General features: G+C 43.2%; 1 protein-coding gene and 1 non-coding gene across 3 annotated transcripts in view; both read left to right on the forward strand.

Annotated features, from left to right (window-relative positions):
• WNT7B (Wnt family member 7B) overlaps window positions 1-24,724 on the forward strand; it is a 93,751-nt gene that overhangs the window by 8,099 nt on the left and 60,928 nt on the right. The window lies entirely within an intron of this gene.
• LOC125179870 (U1 spliceosomal RNA) lies at window positions 22,938-23,101 on the forward strand. Its single transcript, XR_007157852.1, has one exon. It is a non-coding gene; the product is annotated as a U1 spliceosomal RNA (small nuclear RNA).

Here is a 24,724-nt window from a genome sequence, read left to right on the forward strand (position 1 = left end):
TTTCTTTCTTTCTTTCTTTCTTTCTTTCTTTCTTTCTTTCTTTCTTTCTTTCTTTCTTTCTTTCTTTCTTTCTTTCTTTCTTTCTTTCTTTCTTTCTTTCTTTCTTTCTTTCTTTCTTTCTTTCTTTCTTTCTTTCTTTCTCTCTCTCTCTCTCTCTCTCTCTCTCTCTCTTTCTCTCTTTCTCTCTTTCTCTCTTTCTCTCTTTCTCTCTTTCTCTCTTTCTCTCTTTCTCTCTTTCTCTCTTTCTCTCTTTCTCTTTCTCTTTCTACCTACCTACCTACCCACCCACCTACCCACCCATCCATCCATCCATCCATCCATCCATCCATCCACCTATCTATCCTATTCATCCATCCATTCATCCATCCGACTATTTTTCTTTCTGTGCACGCAAGTGAGCAATACACATGCACATAAACAAGCACGTGTGCGTGTTTTTTTGTGGGCTATGGAAAAATATAGCCCACTGGTAGGCAAGAAAAGTAGGAATAAACACAGACATAAAAAGAAACTAAACGCCTATTCCTGCATTCTTAATTCTTAATGAAATGCACATGCCTTGGCTACCGATTTTTAAAGGCGCTTGATTTATGGAGCCACGTTAGGTTTAATTCGGTGGGATGCTATTGATTAGACCAAACAGCCTGGTCTGCCCGCTTCTCTTCCCAGGAGGGATGCGTCTGCTGGTAGGTGACCCAACAGCCCGTGAAAAAATTGCAATGCCATCTTCTTTTTCAAACAGGAGGAAGGAGTCGTGATAAATAAATAAATATACCCATTTAATATAAACGTAGCCATATTCTTCTCAAAACCGTAGGAAATTACTATCCTACAAAGTTTGCCTTCTATAAATAGCTCAAATCTTGAAACAAAAGTTTTAAACCGCACACCAGATGCTGGGATGCTAGTGGTTTCCCTTGCTGTGTGATATAATTATAAGGTCCGAAAGCAAAAGCTATAGAAGTATAATAATAATACTAAGGCGACTGCTGAGGGGAAATACAAGGGGAGCAAAGCCTGCTTTATTTAGAGCGAACCGCTCGGGGATCTTTTGAGCGCTGCCCTGAGACAATGCGAACTTGTTGCGGGGAAATAATGCTGCCTCGGTTCATCCCGCCGGCGGCAGGTCACCGGGAGCTGGACCCGCGGAGCCGGAGCCGCGGGGGCTATTGCAGTCCAGCAGAGCAGAAGGGAAAGGGATCAGGAGGTGAAAGCCAACAAAGCGCAGCCCGAAACCAGCGCGCACGTCCCTCCGGCCATCCATCACCCCGCGGGGACGCAGCCGGCCGCCTCCCCGGGGCCCCGTTGCCCCGGCCCCGCTTCCACCGGGTCGCCCCATCCCCATCCCCTCTCCCTCCATCCCCTCTCCCCTCGACCTTCCTCCCCTAGACCCCTCTTCGCTCGGCCCCGCTGCTGCCCTCCCAGCAGCCCGGAGCGAGCTGGGCGCGCTGCGATGCTTCGCCTCGCTCCCGCTTGGAAGTGAAAAGAAAGAGGAGTTATTTCAGTGCTTAATGGACAGTAGCCTAGAGAACTTGTGGTGTTTATTTTGTGGGTAAATATACTCCTCAGGCTTACTAATGGTAGCTTTTGAAGATTAAAGCATAGTAGAGCCTGTTCGAGCATTATCTTCTGTTGTCTGGTTCTGCTACCCTCGCTCTCTAGAGGGGAGGATGCTTCCCAAGCTGCTGTTTACTAAACTTCCATGGACTGTCAATGACTATGTTAATTGTGCCCGAGATCTCTATCATCTCTTGGCCGTGCGAACAACAAATCGTCTTCCGAGCTGTTGGTACTCAGGGGATAAAGGCGAAGCTCACGAGGGCAGTTTGCAGCGGACGAGCAGAGGGAGAGCGGCGCGTCTGTGCCGCGTCTGTCCCGCTGCCTGCGAGCCGGGCATGGCATGGCACGGCACGGCACGGCACGGCACGGCACGGCACGGCACGGGTCGGCACGGCTCGCGTGTTCTGCCAGCACGGCTGTAACACACAGCCCATCCTGGTCAAGTGCAATTCTGAAAAGTGCGCAAGCAAAAAGGCACCCGAGGCCTCGGTGCTAAGCGCGCAATAGCCTGGAGAAGACACCCAGATTTAAAGAACAAACTCCTTTATAAAGTCGATTTCTGTACTGTGAGCATGCTATCTGCTAAAGCAATCTTTTCCGGCACGCTCACCTACTAACCTCTGGCCCTCTGAGACACTGTAAACATTTTTACAACCAGAAGCAATTAGTGTCTGACTTTTCGAAAAAGAAAACCGACTTCAGGTAGAATGGCTGGTAGTAGGATGACTGATATATGTTAATGCAGTGGACGTATGTTGGTAATCCAATTACATATTTAAAGTATACAACTGTCATTTAATAATATCGATGTAGTTAGTATAAATGTCTAAAACCAGGATTAGATATAACACTGTTTGGCACCGTTTCTCGCAGCGCGTGTTTAAGTGCACATGTGTCTGTACGCATACACATAATTAGCTTCTGAAAAAGACGGGGCTGTTCTGGCTTTCCATTTGTGTACCGCCTTCACTGTTCATCTTCTTCAGGGTTGGGTGCATTCACTAGCAACATGAGAGTGTTCTTAAGAAGCTTATTTTGGGGATTATCTGCTGGTACATAGAGTTAATTCAGTTATTTGCTAAAAAGTGATTGGGAATAACTTGTAAGAGAATGTGTGTGTACAAGGTAATAGCAGCATAAACCTTCAGAACAGCTAAACATTCTGACACCACAGTATAGCAAATAATTTTTATTAGCCAGTAGGTATTACTGGCAGATTATGAAATGTAGGAGAAAAATGCCTCTGCACATTTTGCGTCTGTTCTGCTGATTCTGTCAAGTCCTTATAATTCCACTTCCTTTACAACAGGGCTTCTCCATGTTTGTGGGAAGTGGGTTAGAAGGAGCATGTATTTTTCATATGCTTACAGGAAAGTACTCATGCCTAATCCCTAAAGATTAGGATTGCTGGAGATGGTCCCTGAAGCTTTTCTCTTAATCTGGGAAGTGTAGGAGGGAGCTACACAAACAGAAGAGCAAGCCCGCTCTGTGTTGCAGCCTCTTCAAGAGGAGCCCATTCTTCCTATCCCAGTTAGATCAGAGCTATGTCGACCTCTGTGATAAAACTTGTTATTGGAATAGGATTGTCTCTGGCTCAGTCACTGGACTGTGGTGTAAATCTGCTGTTTCCCTGCTCTCGTGTCTTGTTCATCTTTTTGCTGAGTCTGTGTATGCTTTGGGGGCAAACTTGCTCTCTCAGCCTCTATTTGTGCAGCATCCAGTGTGCAAAGAGAGCTCTTTTGGGATCTTTAGATACTTCTGTTCCATAGAACTTCATAATACTCATTTATAAGACTTTATTTTGCCTCCACAGATGTGTTGGCTTAGATACAGAACAGGTGAACCCCCAAATTATATTGACTATTTTTTAGGATCACCTAAACCACCTTTTCTTTTGCTTAGGAGAAACAAGAAAAATAAAGAAGATTTGCATGCTGTGCTGCCATAATCACTGTAAGCTTGGCTTACCTGTCTGATAGAGGCTATTTCCATCTGTTGAAGCTGCCACACAAAGGCAGGAAAGTGACTGTGATATGACTTCCTAGTAGCTTTAGAAGATCAAGTCTACCATTTCTCCAAGACACCCAAACTAAAATTCCCTGTCTAAAACTATAGGGCTCTGGTAAACATGCCACCCTTCTCCCTGTTTGGTCTAGGCCAAACACTGGATATCCCTGAATTTAAATGCAGATGGATGTAGCACCCATTCTCAATAGTTTGTGGCAAGCAGGTTCTGGGGATTAGATTTCTAGCACACTTTAAATTTTAAAAACTCATGACAAGTAATTATAAGGAAAGGTGGTAGCATCTAGAATTTGTAGGATGACAGCCTGCAATTATTACATGTGTTGCATTACTAACACAATACTACCATTGGATATAAAGCATCTTTAAATGTGCAGATGAGCAGGTCAGGTTTAAAGAAGATATGCTAGCATATTAAAGAACAAGGCTAATCCCTCAGAAGACAATCTTTCAAAGGAGGTGTTAAAGAGCTAGACAAAGAAAGCTGCAATTATACTGCTAGACTGACAAATACATTTTATGCAATGGAAAAAATACACCATGTGGACCTGGCAATATGGCACGGTAAAGGTGGAATGGTGCCAAGTGTTTTCTTAGTGCATGCAGCTGTGTAATTTGGGCTGAAATACTGTCAGAGGGATTCCTCAAAACACACCTTAATGCTGTTGTCCTCCCAGGTCACTACAAACAGCAGGAAGCTGGGACCAGCTCTAGATCAAAGGTGTTCTGCAGGCGTGCTGACACCAGACATTACAGAACTGCTTAATGTTGCAAGGGCGATTCCTTCAGCCCATAACCTTTGCACGTTGTTTAACCCACAGTGGATTCTCACCAGTGTTTTTCACACACATTGGCAAAACACCTCTACCTGCTTGCTACCTGACAGCTGGCTGTTTGCAGCTCTAGGTCATATGCTTGACTCTTCTCATTATCTTTGTTCCTTCCTCCTTGATGCTTCATTGCCCTCCTGGATGGCATTGCCCCAGCCTGTCCCAGTTGAGGCATATAACTTTTATCGTATGGCAGTAGCACCCTACATGGAAGAGTTGTGTGGGAACCAGCCAGGCCTCTGGCCATGAGAGCCATAACCAAAATATCAATGCATGAAAGCAAAATATCCATGACTTGCGGAATTTTTCTGTGTACGCAGGCAAAGAGCCGAACAAGTTTGTCACTGAAAGCTGTGGATTTACAAGCCCAGAATTACTTGGGAAGCTAAGAAAGATCAGGAGCTCAGGCATGCTCTGGAAGAAAAGCCAGGGAAAGAAGGTTCCTTAAGGATATCTTTCAGTCCTTTAAGGATTATTAGCACCTTCTCCATCTCTTTTACTTTCCCTTCAGTCCTGCCCCAAAGGTAAAAGGACACATTTTCCCTCCTTTGTGAAAAAATGCATAGGACTTGGTAGCTGCTTCAAGACAGCTCCTATATATTTGTTCTTGCTAAAATACATGCATAAGGAGCTTTGCAAATACTTCAGCTGGTACAAATGTGACAAAATTTTAGCTAAAGAGACACAAAGGATTTTCTTAGTAGAGTTCTCTATCTACATGCAATGTATTTCTGTGACTTCTCTCTTCTGTTACTGCCTGAATGCTGTTAGGACAAACCTTTATTCAAAGCACTGATTTTTTTTTTCCACATTTCTCTTAGGCTTTGTTTCTCCTCTAAAGGCAGTTTTCTTGAAAGTCTGAGGAAGCTGCCAGCTAGCTATCTTGTTCAGTATTAGCAGAGTATAGACAGTTTCTGCAAAGTTAAGATAGCTATGGCCAAAGCCATCACTTTCATTAAAAAAAAAAAAATCCTTCTTCTACTAGGATTTGACAGCAAGATAATTATCACCTGATAAATATTTTATGACCAATCACACCTTCTTTAGAAAATCTGATGGCAGGCTAAATTAGAGAGCTATTGTATCTTTTTCTAGAAATAATTTTAAAAGTGGATATAATTTGTACCCATGTTGTAGCTACAGTTTTGTACTTATGTTTTCTTCTCATCCTAGGCCTGTGGATCAGATTTCCCTTGTGGCAGAAACCCACTAATGATAAAATTCACTTTAATGCAAAAATCCCACGTAATCATCATGGTGACATAGTCTGTGTTCCAGCTCTTTGTCCAAGGTCAGATTTCATCCTGAGTTCCTAACTAATTAGGGAAAAGGACATCCAGTGGTATAGCAAGTGTGCAACTGTGGGCAAAAGCTAGCCTCAGACGTTTAACATGTGGCAGAAGAATTTTCCCCTGTGAAGTGACAGCAAGTCCACTGGTCACTGTACTGTGTCCCAGATTGCTTATCTGAGGTAGAGCCACCCTGATGCTAGGTGGACTTTACTGGCAGATTTGTGGTTTCGGTACAAAGCGCAAATATAACGCTGATGACTTGCCTCTTCCTCCAGAACATACCTGGGATGCACAACAAAAGTGTTTTCTTCTGGATGGCCACCACCAGAGGTTTGTGCAGCATTTTGGGAAGTTCCTATAATATCTTGTCTTTTCAGCATGAAGGCCTACAGCTTCCCTCCCCTGGGGTTGCATCTGCAATCCAGTAGCTTAACAAAGCAGGAGCAGCTGTGCTGAAGCTGACAGAGCGGCGCAAGTGAGAGGAGAACCAAGCCCAAAGTCAGCACAAGTCTTGTTCTTCCAGCATCCCTTCTCCTGCAGCCTTGGCACAGGCATGCGGTGTTTTGAAATTTGAAGGGAATGTGGCCATACTTCCCAAGAACATACAGCAAAAGCAATATTAATAGGAGGCTATTCCTCCATGTCAGACAAAACCCAAAATCAGTTCTATGGACTATTGAAAGAATCATTATGGCCTCTGGTGACAGTAAGAGCTGACATAAAAACAAAACGTTATTTATTTTTTGAGGGGAGAAGCACTTCAAAAACACTGCAGCATTTGCTTGTTGTGTGCAAGGCACTGTGGGGAAGCCCAGCTTTCAAATCTAGAAGTAAGAATAACTCATAAAGATATAAACCACTGTCTGCCTGCAAGTAGGGTCTGGAAAACAATTTGAGGTGTATTTAATTTAAAACTGTTTAAGCATGGCAGTTCTGGGTCTGGATATCATATCCACCCTCCTAATCTGGCTGAAGTGAAACATAATTATAAAACATGACTACTATTTAATAATAGTTGCTTTCATACAAGGGTTGTAAGTGAATTAATCCTCCCAGTACTCAAGTGAACTGGGCAAGGATCATTTCACTCATGGCTGGGGCAGAACGCTGCAGCTGCCAGGCAGCATATGGCAGAGCTGTGAGCACATGTGGGGCCAGCACTGGTCCTAACATCCCCCACAGTAATGCAGGAAAGCATCTGCAAAAGCCCAAGTGCATCTCTAATTGACCTGGACCATGGCCAGGGCAGCAGGGTAGCCCCTCTAAAGATGAAGCTTTTCTGCGGTGGGTTTTGCTCTGTGGTGATGACAGAGGAGGTCTGAGACTGGAGGAAAACCTCAAATGCTGAATGGCCTGACTTCTGTCTGCCTCAGTTTTTCACAGCTTTAACAGGGCAATGGCAGTGCTGGCATGGCTTAGAGGGAGGGGAGGAAACCAAAAGCTGCCACAGCACTTTGGAAATGGAAAATGCAGTGTAAGTGCCATGTCATTACTTTCAGTGACTCTTCTCTGACAGAAAAGAGGAGAGTCAGCGTGACTGTGTCTCATCAGAAAGATGGCATCGCACTCACCTGCTTCACCACCATGTCCAGTGTGGCCACTTCCCTGGGTCATGAGCATCACTTCTGACTGTCTCTCCTCATCCTGGGAGGCTGGCCAGACACCCACGGGTGCAGCCAAGCAAGGCTCGGCCAGGGAGAGCTGCTGGGCATGAGGCGGTGGCTGGTGGCAGCCTGGGCAGCAGGCAGGACATGGTTAAGGGAGCTCTTGGGGAATGGCAGCATCTCTCATGACTCCTTTGGCTGCTGGCCTGGGAGCCATGTGACTCCTTGGTTAAAAGAGTCCTCTCAACCATGAGACACTTTTTTTTCCCCCTCTGGTTGTACCTTTTCTTTTCTGAAGTTAAAAAAAAACGTACCCACAAAACTTTCCACATTAAAGTTGTACTGTAGTCTGATGACTCAGGGTGAGAAATTCAAGGGGAATGAAGAGTAAGTAACATTTCTGAATCAGACCTGTTGTGCTGAGCCTTAAAGGAGGATTTTTCTGGATGGAGAACAGCATGTCTGTAAAGTCCAGTGAGCAAGGAGCAGAAAAGGGGACTTACATTGATTCCCTACTGCTGTGGGCTACAGCTAAATCAGTTGGGGTAACTTCATATACAGTGGACTTTGATGTTATCAAAAGGGCCAAGGGTGAGGGTGCAAATACATATGGCTTCATCTGATTCACAGTAAATTCCTTTTTCTTCACTCCCATGGCCTTAAGGGGTACATAATTTAGCTTTACAGTTTTTCTTTGTTTTCCTTTATTGGCAACTCTCCTCACAGTATCTGAGCACTGCCCACAACAATTAGATTGGCACATCCCTTGTAGACTTCCTGGAGTCTTTTGTCCCTTTTCTGTCCCTGGGGAGCTCTGCCCAGGGTAGGTGCTTCTGAGGGCTGGGATGGGGTCAGGTTATTGTTGTTAATGTCACTCTGGTTATGTTGTAAAAGATATATCAAAGAGGAAGCTCTTGCACTATGACCCAAAGGTCATCACACTCTGGATTAGTCTAATCTCTGAAGGTTTGTTCCCCAGACAGATCCTTTCGACCGAGAGTAACTTACCTCTGGGCTCAGAGCTTTGTCTTGAGTTTTATGATCTTCGTTGTTCCAGAGGAGCTCAATAGGCCTGGCAGAGACAGAGGTTTGGTCTGTCTTCTGTTGCTAGGCCATGATCCACTAATTGCTATAGGGGTTACGCTTTACACCTTGAACTGGGGATGAAAGAGAACAGGAGGGATGAGAAAGACATGCATGCAGAGACAATATGCAGAGCACAACCTCACCTGGTCATCCTTTGAAGTCGACACGCTGTTTTCATGGTCAGAACATGTTGGAAGTCATAAAGCCTGTGTCTCTCTTTGGCTTTGTCCTCTTCTAGGAGAAAAAGGCAAACCATTTTGAAACCCCCTAGCAGGGAGCTTACCCATCTCTTTTGGTCTCATGTAGGCCACACTGTGGCTGGAGAGCAGCAAGTTCAGGGCTGTCCATTAACCAGTAATGCAATACAACCCATGCTAAGGATGTGAGGGGTGCAGGGCAGACTTTAGAAACAACACCTTGCTCCTTTGTAAACCCAAAACACAGCTGTGCTTCTGAGCAGAACCAACGCATCATCTCAGTGTAAATACTTGATTTTAAGGAATGTGCTGGGACGAGCACTTGCGCCTGCTGCCCCTGTGTGCTCTTCTTTTCTCTTCTCCCTAGACCAGCTCCATAGTGTGCTAATGCCTGCTGCTCAGCAACAAGACTTGGCAGGTGGCACCTGATGAGATAATCGTGCCCCAGGGGCAGAAGGAGGCATAAGGTGCAGCCAGGTGCTCCTAATCTGTCCATGGGTGTGATTTTCTGTGGTAACCACACCCTCAAGTGTTGTCTTACTGCAATTAGGAAATTTGTTCAGTTTAGGTCAAGTACTTATATCAGGGTGCTCTTCACATCTAGCATGTGTTGGCATGGCAGGAGTGTGTAGACATCCAGGGTCAGGTGCTGTACTGAGTGGTATCCCTGCTACTATGAGCTCCTACTTCTCATCACTTTGTGCTTATTTCCAAGCCTTGACCTTCCCTTTCTGTTTCAGGTGCTGTGGTGGTTTTACTTGGGTGGGTGGCCGAGCTCCACCACAACCGCTCTCTCACTCCCCCTCCTCAAAGAGGAACAGGGAGAAAATACGATGAAAAGGGCTCAAGGATTGAGATAAGGACAGGGAGATCGCACAGTAATTATTGTGACGGGCAAAACAGACTCAGCATAGGGAGACAGTAAGATTTATTGCTTATTACTATCAAGCTAGAGAAGTGAGAAACAAAGGAAAGAAACCAAAAGCACCTTCCCCCCCAACCACCCTCTTCCACCTCCTCCCCGCGAGCAGGGGAACGGGGGAATGGGGGTTATGGTCAGTCTATAGCACTTCTTCTCCACCGCTCCTTCTCGGTCATTCTTGTCCCCTGTGCTGTGAGGTCCCCCCCATGGGATGCAGTCCTTCCTGGACTGATCCGGCATGGGCTGCCCACAGGCAGCAGCTCTTCAAGAACTGCTCCAGATGTGGGTCCGTACCACGGGGTCCATCCCTCAGGAGCAAACTGCTCCAACCTGGATCCCTCATGGGCAGCAGCTCCTGCCAGGTCACCTGCTCCTGCGTGGGCTCCTCTCCACGGGCTACAGGTCTGGCCTGGAATCTGCTCCGGCAGGGGTCTTCCACAGGCCGCAGCCTCTGTCGGTGCAGGTCCACCTGCTCCACCGTGGTCTCCTCCACGGGCTGCAGTGTGGAACCCTGCTCCACTGTGGTACTCCATGAGCTGCAGGGGGACAGCCTGCTTCACCAAGGTCCTCACCACAGGCCGCAGGGAACTTCTGCTCCAGCGCCTGGAGCACCTCTCCCCCTCCTTCTTCACTGACCTTGGTGCCTGCAAGGCTGTTCCTCACTCCTCTCACTCTCCCAGTTGCTGTGTGGCGCAGCTTTTTTTTTTCCCCTCTCTTAAATATTCTCTCACAAAGGCGCAAAACAACATCACTTATTGGCTCAGCTCTGGCCAGCAGTGTGGCCCTTACCAAACATGGGGCAGCTTCTAGATCCTTCTCACAGAAGCCACCCCTATGGCCCCCTGCTACCAAAACCTTGCCACTACAGGTGCAAATAAAAACAAATGGAAATACTGCCCCCCCCCCCCCCCCCCCCCCCCGACTAGGCACAAGTTATATCACAGGCAAGGACCCTTTTAAGAATTCACCACTTTTCCGTTCTGGAGTTTCCATTTTACAGAAACGGCTTTGAAAACCAAAATATATGAGGGCTGTACTGTAACAAAGACCAAATGGCAGCTCCTTCCTGAAGGTAGCAAATGCTTCGCTTTTGCAGGCTGACTTGCATTTCAGTCATGCTGCAGGCAGGTATGGCAGCTAGGTATTAAATCAGTCAGGTAATGAAGAATACCTGACAGGTACACATCTTTCTACTGTTTTATTAAAGACTTGGTGTAATAACATCTGACAGGCAATAAGGTTCTCTGGCTGCCACTGAGGTGAACAGGAAAGGGGGGCCTCATGCTGCTCGCAGCATTTGTTCCCTGTGTCTTTACTTGGCAGAACTGTCATTGCTTGCCACAAGCCGCACACTGTGGTTCCTGTTCCAGCCTTGCCTGCTTAGGCTGCAGGAAGGGGAGATGTCTCCATGCCTTCACACAGGGAAGCACGTGCAACGTTTTTCCTGTTTGCCCTTCATGTAAGCTTAAATTTTGGTTCCATCTAAACTTTGCCTGAGTTACTACAGGATTTATCTCACAGTATTTTGTTAGGACATTGCTGTTTATTGTAAAGACGTGGCAAAATACATCAACTCAGAAGAATATCTCATATGCTGGGTAAGGGTAAATCAGGGGCCTGGTATATTTTACCTCTCTGAAAGTGGAAAACACTTTCAGTGCTAACAAAAGTCTCGTTTGCTTTTCTTCATATTGCACAGATTTTCTAATTTTTTATTTTTTGAGGTTTGTCAGATCTTTGCTTACATGATAGTTGCTATTGTATACCTAATTAGAAATCAGCGTTAGCTTGCTGCCAGTAGCTGGCATAGTTTGTGTTCCCCCTAAGACATCTTGTGAGATAATTAAAACGATGACTGACAACATAGCATAGCGAAAGTAATGTTTCTCAAAGTGTTTCTCACTTCTACAGGTTGCTTGTACACATTCTGTTAAATGCAACCCCGTTATAACTACGCTGGTTGATGAATTCCCTGGAAATTAGACTGACCCTCCTTTTTTTTTTTTGAGAGAGCACTAAACCTGCAAGTCTCTCCATTTCTGACTCCTTTCATGTTTAAACGTATGCGCAGGAATATAGTGTTTATGAAGGGTGCCTGAATCAGAGCCCTGGAAAATGAATTCCTCTCCTTACCCACAAAACCAGTACAGCACAAGCAGAGGGTGTGTGAGCTTCCCCACTCCACCCCATCCTTGTGTCTCATCCATGACCTAGAGGGGCAACCTCTAGATAGGCATAAGTGGGTGGCTCAGTCTCTGTACTTATTTAATCCTTGGCCAACCTGCTAAGGCTGCCAATAAGGGTGCCAATTGTGCTGGTGGTTTCTGTGATGTGGATAGTTGTCCACTGGGAACTGGATTAAGACCATCAACTCATTTCAAATACTCTAGGCCACAAAGCATCTGCCAAACGGTAACCATTTTTTTGGTCACTACTGACTTGGGTCATGTTTGGATCAGTGATGAAAGGCTCCATATCCCAGTACCAATCCCCTGAGCAATACAGTTTCCCGGAATAATTTTTTTAAAGAAGGAAAACATTATTTATTGTCCTAAATTCTCCTTTGATCTGCTGTTTTTTAGTGTGCATAATGGCTCTTTAAGGTGCATAATTTTCATTGCCTCACTGTAGAGGATTCAGAGACTGGGAGAGATTTTGGAAGATTGCAGGTGGCAGATCCATGGGGTGTGATCCAAAGTGAGCTCTCAGGGAGAATGGATACACACCCTGGCACCTCAGCTGGCATTGCATTTGGACCTAAAACTTTTATCTTCTTAAAGCTTATCTTATACATACTTCTTACAGTCTCTCAATAGGGAAACTACCATTAAATTGAAGATCACATTGCTTTCTTGTTTGCTCTTGTTCTTTCTAATATATCTAGATATCCATATCAGATAAATGCAGTCAACCAGCTTTTCTGGTAGCTCTTCTAGAAGCTGACTATATTGTCAGATATCTTTGTTACCACAGTCTGTGAACCCACCACAACCTTGTGTATATGCCCGTTAACATGTCATTTTTTTGGGGAAAATGCCCTATTTCACATGTATTGAACTGCAGGATGCAGGGACTAAATAATTTCACTCAAATCACACAGTCCAGCAGGGTGAAGAAATGAAAGGGAACTTTCCTGATCTCAGTGTAGACCCCAAACCATTAACAGTTCTTCTCTTCAGCATACCTGAAAGCGGAGTTAGGGTCAGCTGAAATTTGTAGTGTAGTTGGCAATGAATAATATTGCCTTCCATAGCTGTGTGTGTTGCACAGAAGAGACCCCATCTCAGAAAATACCTGGGCAGGAAACATGTTGTCAGCATGCTGAAGGAATGTCATTGTGGCTTTTCTTGGACAGTACAAAGCTGTGCAATATTCCCTATTCCCACCAGTTCTCCCTTGAACTGAGCAAAATACTAAGAGGTGACTTTTAGTTTTCCTTCCTTCCTTCCTTCCTTCCTTCCTTCCTGCCTGCCTGCCTGCCTGCCTTCCTGCCTTCCTGCCTTCCTCCCTCCCTCCCTCCCTCCCTCCCTTTTTCTTTCTTTGGGGTAATTTACATTTGTGCTAATATGAGGGCACTATGCTTGCATTAGCTCCTTAGAACAATGACAAATCTACCTTCTTCTTCTCTATTACACCTGGAAAAGATGCATGTTATGATTTCAAGAGAGTAGCTGTTGAGATAGAAAATTCTCGGCAGATCCATTACAGTAATGGATGGTCAGATACAACAGGGGTAAACAACAATGATATTGAATTAATTGTGAGGCTGTGATAGTATCTGCTTTCTATCACACAAGTGTCAGGATCACCATATCAGTAGATATCTCATGGAGGTTTATTGATATTAGACTGCAAAGCAGATATTTTGGATTTCCTTATATTTTGTTTAAAATAATAAACAAAAAATTATGTTATTCCATGTATCCTTTCAGTGTGAAAAGTTGTTTCTATTAAGAGAAATAGAAAAAGGAAAAAGTAGGGAAATGATTGTGTTTGTAAGACTGTATGCAGAGGTATAGATATATATAGAATTAATAATTCTTTAGTTCTTAAAAAATAAATGTATCGCTATAAAGCTTTCTTTTTTTTCTTTCTCTTTGCTTTTTTTTTTTTAATTTAAAGTTTTTCAGCTTATTTGAAGTCCTTTTATCTTGAGTTTCTATTTCCAGAGTAGAAGTTTCCCTTTTAATAGCAGCTGAGGCTTAAATCAAGAAAACACACGGAGAAATGTAAGCATACTGGCTTAAGAGATCTTGTAGTTACATGCATATGTTTCAGTAGACCATGGCCTAAACCTAGAAAACATGGGACATACACAGGGCCTACCACCCTCCTATGTTCCCAGAATACAAAGGGATTTCAACACAATTAACTCTTTCCTAAATCAGGTTATTAAGTTGGGTGATAGCTCTCAATTTTACTTTCTTATTAGTATCAAACACACAAAAAGTGAGCTGAAAACATAAAGTGCCAATGAAATCTCAGCTTGGGGCATGACTCAGGTTTTTCCTTTCAGCCTGATGGCTGTGTGCAAAGGCTAGACTTACTGCCTTAGGAGTTTCAGGACATATGGTGGGGGAGAGTGAGGGGTAGCAAGAGAGGGACAGCAAGGACAGGGGCTGCGTATACCCCATGGAAGAGAGAACAGAGAGATGTAGGGGGTGGAAAACCCAACAGGAGGGAGAATGAGCGAACTGGGAAGAGAAAAGGGGAAGGAAGCAGCAAGAAGGAAGAAAATCAGAGGTCAGGAAAGCATGAAAAACAGAAGAGATGGCGCTGGAGAGTGAAGCAGACTGTAGGATCATTGCCAGAGGAAGAGTTCTTGGGAGGTTCAGCGCTTAGCCGAATCATGGTTTAACCTTTCTTGTTGATCAAACCTCCATCAGCTGATAATAAATGTAACCACCTGCGAGCACATTTTTTTGCAGCTCAGCATGAGGACCAGAGCTGGGAGAGGAGCATAGTCTGGAACTGGGAGGCAAGTGTGGAGTTAGGAGAGGTGATCAGAAAGCAGGAGCAAAGCAGCACAGGAAACTACTCTCAGGCAAGAGACACTCTACTGTGCCTCTGAGGCTTATTTGTCCCCCATAGAGGATGTGACTCAACATCACTGGTCAGGAAGAGACAGCAAAGAATAGAGCAGGATATGTTGATGGCTAATTTCAGCAGGCAAAAGATGATCCCCCTTTTGAGGAGAGGGCAGGGGAAGAGATGCAGGAGAGGGCATGTAAAAGGAGTAAGAGACAAAGCAGAGTTTACATCAATAAGAGAATTTGGCTTTGGAAGAAGATTTTGTGCATAGCTGCTCCACATAAATTGTGTTTAGCTCTACGGATTTTGGGGTTTCTGACAAGGCTCTTGAATGTAAACTCTTAAGGACAATTTTACTATTTAGCATCCCAATATGCTGTCATCCACTGAACCTAAAGCCTTGTGATGGTGCACTTTTAAGTTTATAAATTTGGTGATGCTCTAATAATAATGGTTAATAAGCACATAGATTAAAGGCTCTCTTTATGGGATTTCATTTGTGAGTATTGGGGTACTAGGGGGTAAAGGCCTGTCTGGCCTGTGATTCCACAACTGTAGTGTGTAATATATATATTAATAACATAATATCGCATTTCTTTAATGATAGCAAATGCTGTGTAATTCTGGCATGCAGGAGTGAATTGGGCCAGTCACTTGGATAGGATGCTCAGCTTTTCCTTCCTCTAGAGCACGAGTTCATTTCAAGAACCAGGCTTTCAGGGGGTGTAACATTGTTTGTGTATAGCCAAACCATGAAGGATTTTCTTCTCAAAATATATTCAGCTCCTTTCTTCCCATCTCAATAACTAACTCTCTTCAATCTTTCAGCAGAATAGAATGTAGTTTTTGAATATATATAGGAGCTATTGCTTGGCACAGAATAGAGATTGTGGCTTTTATAGTATCCATACACTATCAGGGTCCAGTGTATTACACTGTATTTTGGAATACGTCTTTTTTTTTTTAATATAAAACTAAGTCCAGTACCACGCATATTTCACATCTCTTTCTTCTTTTCTGTTGTCTTCTTCACGAACACAGATATATAAAGGGTTGAGAAGCTATAGAAAGACTCAGGAGTAGGTCCTTTAAGACTTCAAATGATTTTTGGATCTTACTTTTAGCCTTGTTTAGAGTTCTCTTTCCAAAGTTTACCCCAATTTTAATTGAAATTGGTGCCTCATATACACATACATGATTTCAGTGTAAGTCACACAAAGTGGTCCCTAAAGTTTCACTCAACAGTTTTTGCTAAAGACATGTATAAGTAGATCTAAGACAAGGCTAATGTTAATGTGCACTGGCTATTTTATCTCATCCTTCTGAGGAATATAAACTTATGGAGAGGAACAGAGTGAGATTGTCATCTGAAGTAAACTATTTTATCAAATCTTAATCTCTGTGCAGCTATGCTGGTTTGAATCTTGTCTCTGGTCTCACAGTCACAGACCTGCATTTTTCTTTTTCTGACTCTCCTCTATTCCCTTCACTATTGTTTTCCTAAAATATTTTATTTTAGGATTAAGGAAGGAGATAACTGATAGAAAAACACAGCACTGAAACAAGGCTCTGAAGCCATTGATGGTCCTCTTGGTGCATTCTGCTCCTTGGAAGAAACCTGGCATCACCTGCTTTCCACGAGATGTGAAGTTAGAGAGATGCTACCCAGGGAGTAGGAAGCACAGTGCAAATACCTGGAGAAAAGTTTGCTCACAAGCTTAGCAACACATGCTCACACACATGTCACCCAGGCAGAACAGTAAATGCTAGCTACAGTGCTTCCAAGCTGAGAACACATATCTGGGCAAACATAGGTTATTATAACTCTGGACAGCAAACCACAAAGGCATTCAAAGAATCACCACCACAACATTTTACAGAATATTATTACAACTGTCACCAGCAGTTCTGTCAGAAATCTGAAAACTGCAAAGGACAAAATTTAGCTACTGAGGAGCAGAGAATTCTCAAAAATTCTCTGGCAGTATGCTGGCACAGTTTGGACCAGAGAGAAAAATGCTGGGCTTTGCTGCTAAGCATCCTGCAGAGCACAGGGGGAAAAATAATATCAGAATGATATTACGTTATAATCTACACCTCTTCCTTTACATTCCTCCATGCATTTTTGTCAGCATCTTTATGCCTGCTCTCTCTCTCCTTCTGAATTGCACCACCTCTGGAGCTGGACTAGCTCCATGGACCAACTGGAAGGCAGTTCTTCATCAAAATCTCTGATCTCACCATAGCTGTCAGTTTGGAAATGGGTTTGAATTTTATGAGAGAGAAAGTAAAATGGAGTTGTACTCATCTGTTCTATACCTCTAGCAGGAGAATATGTCACAGTATTAGTGGCACACTGCAGTTAAATTATACCTCTGATGTCACATAAAGCACCTGGCTGGGCATGGTCTCTCTTGTTGTTAGAAGACTTACTTTGTACATTTATATATTCTGATATAAAATACCTGATATTTTGTGTTGCTCAAGAACTTCATTATACATTATTAATTGTCAGAGGAGAAGTAGAGATTTGAACACAAGGATCTGAGAGCTGGAGCTTCTGGAACTTGGGAAGCTTCCACAGGGAGAGATTTTGGGGGGCTGGAGCCTTTAGGTTATCTTGATAGGAGGTGGAGCAGGGCTGCTGTTGAAGAAGTGGAGAACTTGAATTCCTGCTTTCAGTTCCACTCTGTCCTTTTCAACTTCTTCTTCAACCAGAAGTGATCCACCAATGCATTGCCTAAAGGCTTCAGTTAAATTATTAGGAGTGAAATGGTTAAGCACACTGATTGCCATTTTCACCAGATTTCAGTAAAAGCAGATTTGTAACATAAACCATGCAGCTTGAATTTCTCCCAGAGCTATAGTTCCAGACTCCTTGTAGACTGAAGGGAACAGCAGAGTTACAGTATGTATGTTGAAGGGCTAAGGGATTTTTTAATATATTCAGGATCAAGATGTTGCTGCAGTTTCCAAACCATAAACAAGGACATGTCAATGCAGTTGGCCCCAACTACTATCTGTGTGAGAGCCTGCCAATATATGTGCAAAGTGTTGCTGAGCATGTGCAAACCTGTGCCAGCAAAGCCTTGTTGCCTCTGTCATCGTGTATTCCAGCAATGGTTCTCCTGGAGCTCCACACACATGAGCACATCCCGTATGCTCCTCTATGCTGGGGTGTGAGCACAGCCAGGGTGGTGTTCAGTGGTGCGTGCTTTCTGTGCTCCTGTGTGATGCCCTATACAGGAGAGGATATAAACACTTGAGAGAGGTATAAAACATATCATTTTTGCTACATGCCATGTCTGTCTCCCTCTAAAGCCATTTGTTTTAACACTGAGAATTGGGTGACTTGTCTGTAATACAGCACTGACATGGTGGAGTTGTCACAGTGTCCAGTTGTGAAATCATCCCATTGTGAAAAATCCCCTCAACTGGCACTGCCCTAATGACGTGGCAATTGGTGTTGATCTGGAAAGTGAATTTCAGCATCATGTCATCTCACTTGGGCCCCAGCAATGCAATGCTGGATGGGATATTTTGTTACTTGGTGTGGTTGTTTGCTACCATGATAAAATGCAATTGCATTTTTGTAAAGGTAAAAAGACTTCTACTTCACAGGCCAGAGGGAAGATGACAACATATTAGAACAGGAGTACTTTTGAGGCAACCTGAGGCTGCTATCCTTATAAGAACGCAGATTGCCTCAGGGTCAACGAGTATAGTTGTATAAGGTCTATAAATGGTCAGAAAGTCATAGCTTCTCTGTTGTACGGCACACTCATTGCCAGTGGCAATGACTTATAAGATATCTCACATGAAGCCTGTCAATCTACCAAGACTGACTGTTGCATCTCTGATATGAGAAATACTGTTTGTGGGGGAAATATGTTTATTTATGTGCTAGTGGTTCTATAAGTGCTCCTTAGGTTGGAGCTTCAGAAGTGGCTCAAGCATGCCCATGTTAAGGTGCTGGATAAATTATTAGGCATTTCTGCAGCTTACCAGCTGATATCACCACAATGTAATAGATTCAACGTATGTGCTGAACAAAACAATCAGTTGTATCAGGTTCCCGCCTAGCTTAGTTCAGCAAGAGGCTGATATTTTGTGGCCTGATTTCACCAAAGTGCGTAATCCCGGGAGCATCCCATTGGCTCTGATTTGAACTCAGTGGGAACATATGCAGGCTTAGAACTTTCCACACACTCTTAGGAGCATGCCTAAAGCCCATGCCTGGTGTACTCAGTGGAACAAACACCAGAGGGTTGAGTGTCTTCTGCAGCCACTGGTGACGAGTGTGCTTCGGTCACAGCGTACTCCCTAGGGTGGGCGATTGCGTCACCAGGCTGTTTGCAGTTACATTTGTTATTGACCAGGGTTGTTTAGTTTGCCCCTTTGCTCTCAGACCTTTGCTTGCACAGTCTGGGTCACTTTTTAAGAGCTGCATTTAAAGAACAAGTTCAGATCTCTGTGGGAAATCTGCCTTCAATCATCAAAATTGAATGGGTCAAATCTACATATGTAACACTCTGAATATGCATTGTCACTCAGTTGCCTAAAGGAGATATGAGATCTTGAGGAAATCGGGCTGCTTCTGTGCTGGAAATCTGTCTTTCAACTCCTTGGAAATCCGAGTGATGGACAGATGTCCTTTCAATAATCTGACTCCCCAGCACTGTTACAAGCTTTACTGAAAGCCTGGAGAATATAGTGTGTACTGACTCACACACGTGTGCCATTGACCATACATCCAGCTGAAGATGTGTGCCTTGCCCAGCCACCTTTATTGTGCTGCCTTCCTTCTCTCAGAGCTGCATCCTTGGCTGCATTACCACTCTATCTGCTGATCTAGCAGGGAAGGAGAGGGAAAAACATGGACATAGGCAAGGTCCTGAGCAGAATGGGAATACTAAGATAGCAATAATGAGAACTGATACTGATACTGCTTTCCTATGTACATATTGCCAGGCAACTTCTACAGTGAGGACAGTCATTTCTCTGGAGTCCACAGTGGACTTAAGTCCTGTGGACTTAAGCAGCCTTTAGCACAGGCCACATTTGTTTGCTCCAATCATTTTATTTAACAGGGTGAGTCAAATTGCTCCAGTTCCCTCCCAGTCTGAGACACGGTTGATTGAAGGGGAGGGTGTGGAGGTTGCAGCAGGAGGGAGAAAGAGGGAATAGTCTCCTTTGAAAGCAAATAAATGCTACCACTTCTGCTAATTGCATAAAAGTCAAAAGCTAAGCCATAAATGGTACTGCAAGTCTGAGATTACTCGACAGCCCTGTTATTCAAATGCAGAATGCTGTATGAGGCAGATATAGAAGAGCTTAGTGTTAGAAAGGGCTCTTATCTTCACTTGTTAAACCACTCGTGTGTTATGACAAGTCATCCCCAGCCTAACAAATGAAGCTTAGTGCACTACCAGCAGCATTAAAAAGTACAGATGCTGGGAACTCTTAACAGTGGACCCAAATGGCCCCTGATCTTTGAAGAACTGACACCTCAGTTCAGCCTTCACTCAGACCCCTTTCTCATGAAAGGTCTGAAACTCACCTGTCTGACACCTACAAATGAACCTGCAAAGTACTCTTTTTGATAGGAGAATTGACTTCCCTGTCACTTTAATCTAGTAAAAGACTCTTATGGATTTCAATAGGCTTTGGATCAAGCCCAGGAGTGACCGATAATGCACACAGAGCATTAACATGTGGCCCTGAAGGATGGCAGATATCACAGCTTCTGCTTGTATTTGGCAGCTCCTGTTAAAGCCAGGGCATACTCAGAGATTGCTTGCTGCGGAGTGGCAGAAAATTGGCCTCGGTGTTAATATCCAGAGTTGTTTTCAAAGTGAACTGGATTACATATTAGTGCATAGGATTTTTCCTTTGAAAAATTCAGTATATGGAAACCACAATTACTCCACGATAAGAGGTACACAAAGAAGAACAAAAGGAACTATCGTGTTGCAATCCATTTGGATGTTTATCTGTAGCAACACGTAGAGGTGGATTAACACAACCAAATTTAGGCAACTAAGAGAGTCAAGTTAGGAGTCTAGTCTCCCTGTGTGCTTTGTATAGTTAATAGAGAAACAGGCAGGTCCATGGCATTATTCAATCCACCTCCATTGTGAATCATCCTGGGAGGCAGCTAGCTCTTTCCTTGATGGTAGAGGGAACTTAGGGTGTCCTGTTGCCTAACTCAGGCACCTTTGGCAACACTATGAATGGTATAGAAAATGGGCCCAATGAAGAACACTACCAAATATCACCATTGAATTCCTATTAAAGTGAATCAGACCTAACTTTGAGTAAGAATGCTGAGATTCAGGAGAGTTTGAAGGGAGCGAATGGCATGCTAAAGAGGCAGGGAACCACACACCTCTGTGCCCATGACGCACCGTGGATCCCAAGTAGCATAGGGAAAATGCAGTGCTGGCAGTCTTTCTGCTGCATGGATTTTCAGAGTGATGAATGGGAGCTGTAATAGTCCCACATAAATTAAAATAGTCTTGCTACATTGCAGCAGCAGCATCCTTCTTTATGCTGGTGGACTGAATGACAGCACTGTTACATAGCAGCATCTCTATGGAGGTGGGATAGTAAGGACTCACAGGAACCCACTGATATTCCTGAAACAAAACAATTCCACAGCCTTTTCCATAAGTTATCAGCACCATGCTCAATGTACAGCTGAGGAGGAAGGAGAACAAACCTCTTTCTAATTCAGGTAAGGAGTTCAGCAGCAGTGCAAGCAGAGGTAACACAATCCCTAGAGCTGCTGAAATGTGTTTGGGACTTCCAAGCAGTGTGAATGAGTCACAAGGAGGGACAGAGAGAGAGAGAAAGAAAAGCAAGCTCAAATCTGGGAAGGTAGAAAGTGTGGGTGGAAGGCAAATACCATAGACAAGCAAAGGGCTGCTTTGTGAGTTAATTGAATCCTATAGATACTAATACTTATCATAAATACCAAAGAGGTTTTAGCAACCGCAAGCTTTCAGGAAACAGTAAATGAAAACTGTTTCCTGTGGCCAGAAGTACCAGAGAGGAAGATGTGAATGGAGGAAAAAGAGATAGCAGGACTGTGAACACAAGGGAAAGGGTACTGCGGAATATGACATAATGGAACATGGATTAGCAGTGATTATGTGGCATGGATAACAAGATCAGATGATTAGCTTTTCCAGAAAGATGCTGTGTTGTTTTTCCCAGTAATCTCTTATTAAAAGGGTGCTAGAATGCATGAACAATACAAGAAAAACCCTTCTTATTCTAGTGGCTTTCCTCCCATAACTCTGTAAATTTTGCACATAAAGCATTGCAGGATACTCTTTTTTTTTTTTTTAAGTGATACTTCATTTTAGTATTATGTTGCTTGCTTGCTTTGGTTTTCAGATGACAATGAAAGCAAGTCTTATTTTTAACTATGAAAGTTGCTTTGGGGAGCTATGTCAATGTGGACATCACCATTTATTACTTTATACTCCACAACATTATCTTCAACAAGGGCCTGCCCCATGGGGTGCAAAATACATCTTAGAAAGTAAGGAAGAAATGCAATGCATAGGAGAGTACAAAGAGATTTCTTTGACCCTTTCATGAGAATGTTATAAAATAAAGCCTAAACTTTAGGCATTGCCAATATATATATATATATATATAAATTTTTGGGAGGACAGAATGCAGTGAGTTTCAAATATAATTGTCAATGTTGGTCTCCAAACCTTCCCAGGTAGCTCCATCCACATGTTAAGTAGAACAGTATTCAGAATGGATATAATTCTGAGAATCTGGGCCACAGCTGTTGTAAGTTAGCATACAAGCCAAAGCAGAGAGGGAGTTTTTTTTTTTCTTGAAATTATAGGAATGATTGCTGTGCATTTAGTTTGGTGTTGAAACTTTTCCTGTTCTGTGACTGCCTCAGTAATTTCAGATGAGTCAGTTCAAAAGACTCTTAGGAAGGGGCTACAGAAAGGATACTGCCCTGACCTTCGTGACTGTTCCTCTCATAGAGTGCTCTTGAACAGGAATTTGCAATTGACATTAGAGTTGCTGCTCAGAGTTGGCATTTAAAAGCTCAGAGTTTGTGTTAAAATTTCAGTTTATTTATTTATTTATTTTTTCCTGAAGAACTGCCAATGAATCATGAGTGTAGCTTGTGCCTAAGTGTGCATTAGCATGGTGTCTTTAACTTCATGGTCACATTTTCTAATGGGATGCCTGCCTCAGGAGTGCATACCCTTGTATATTTGCTGAAATCAGTGGAGGGTCTGCAGGCTTTCTTCTTGTGGCTGTGAATGAACACAGGCTGTCTGGATGAGAGAAGGAAGGTCCTGTGGGTCAGATGTTTGCGTGTTGCTATCAGGAGCTACATTCTCTTTCCTGTCTTATCCTGGCAGGGGAGGCACCATGATCAGGCAGGTGGTTTTCCCAGGGCGAAGCTCATACCTTGAACTCCAGGTATGCTGATTCGTGCGATTTCCCCAAATGTGGGAAACTCGACTGTATAATTTGTGGTAGTGGGGGACTGCATTTGTGCTCTCCACTGGTAAAGGAATTGGAACTAGATGATCTTTAAGGTCCCTTCCAGCCCGAGCCATTCTATGATTCTATCCCATTTACCTGTGTATTGCTAGCAAAGTCATTTAAACTTCTTTTTCAATTTTTTATTTTTTATTTTTGAATTTAGTAGTAGTTGTTCCCCATGTTTGATTGCTTACTTTGGGTTCCCAGCATGTGGCTTTCTGAAGTGGTGAACAACCACAGCTGCAGAAAAGCACCAGAAGTCAGAAGCATCAGTGTTTAAAACCAAAAAGTACTCTGAAGGCTGGTGTCTTAAGACCCATCAAACTGAATTGCTCATACCAGCAAATACTTAGATGTTACATCTTACTACAATGCTAAGGTGGGAGGAATCGTATCTCCTTACCTCAAGTGGATAGATATTGTTAAATGATTTTTTTCTGTGATTCTCTCACACTTTACATTGGTTGGTACTATCCAAAAGCTAAGGTGAAGCTCAGAGTTAATCTATAAAATGGAATAAAATAAATAAATAAATAAATAAAATAAATAAAAATATATAAAATAAAGCCTGGGGTGTGCACAGTGAGCAAGAAGAAAGCAAAACAGAGCAATTGCTCATCAAAAGGGTGAATCCATCCTGCACACTAAGTGGAGGAGAGGGTCCTGTGGAATAAAAGGTTATGTTACCATAAGCATGGAAGATAGCTGAATTAAAGTTTCACTGTCAGTCCTCATTCTGTCACTTCCTAAATTTTAAGTACTTGAACTTATGACCTTGAAATGTTAGTTTAGAAATGCTTTCTCTCCGTTAATGTTATGTATGCTTATAGTGGTTAATATGGAAAGATTGATGGAATGACCCTGGACGTGAAAGCCTGATGTAGATTTTTTCCCCTCCATTTTAGGGCAACAGTGCTTTCCATACTTGATTTTCTGAGGCTTCCTCTATGACTTAATATATTGTCTCACTCACTTTTAAATTAACAAGTTACTTGGAACCTGTTAAATCCTAGAATTTAACAGTTTGGGATTCTAGAGGCATTTACCAAATTCATCCGTCATACTAATTTAATGACTTCGGTATTTGGCTTATTGCACCCATTTTATTTTGGAAGGTTAATCCTGCTAGCCTTACTCACAATGAAGAGATGCATAGACTTAACCTATTACACTGGACTCCTTTGTATCAACAACTCAGTAAACGAAAAGACATATTTGGATGCCTTTGCACAGCAAAAAAGAACTACTTTGTTTTTTGCAGAAGAAACAGAAGCATTCACAGGGCAAATTACAACTTTGCCACATAGTTGATAGAAAACTGCTAAGTGATGATTTCATGCAGCAGTTTGCTGAAGATCTCATTATGCTTATAAGCTCTTGGTTAAATGCATTCTAACTCTTGAACTGTAGCTCCTATTAAAAGAAGGTGTATTTTTTATAGATAAAGGTGTTAGAACACACTGTATTTTCTACAGCAGATTACGCTGCTGAGAAAGTATAAGCCAAACACTGCCCTTTGCAGGAGAAGGAAAGCAAAGTGCTTGGCTGGCTGTGTTAGCGCATAGGTGCATGTGCACATGTGCATGGGTGTGCAGGTGTCTGTAACAAAGGAGGAGTTAACTACTATTTGAAAAAAAAATAATCA

Source organism: Anser cygnoides, chromosome 1, assembly GCF_040182565.1.
Source record: "Anser cygnoides isolate HZ-2024a breed goose chromosome 1, Taihu_goose_T2T_genome, whole genome shotgun sequence".
In the NCBI taxonomy this organism is placed as follows: domain Eukaryota; kingdom Metazoa; phylum Chordata; class Aves; order Anseriformes; family Anatidae; genus Anser; species Anser cygnoides.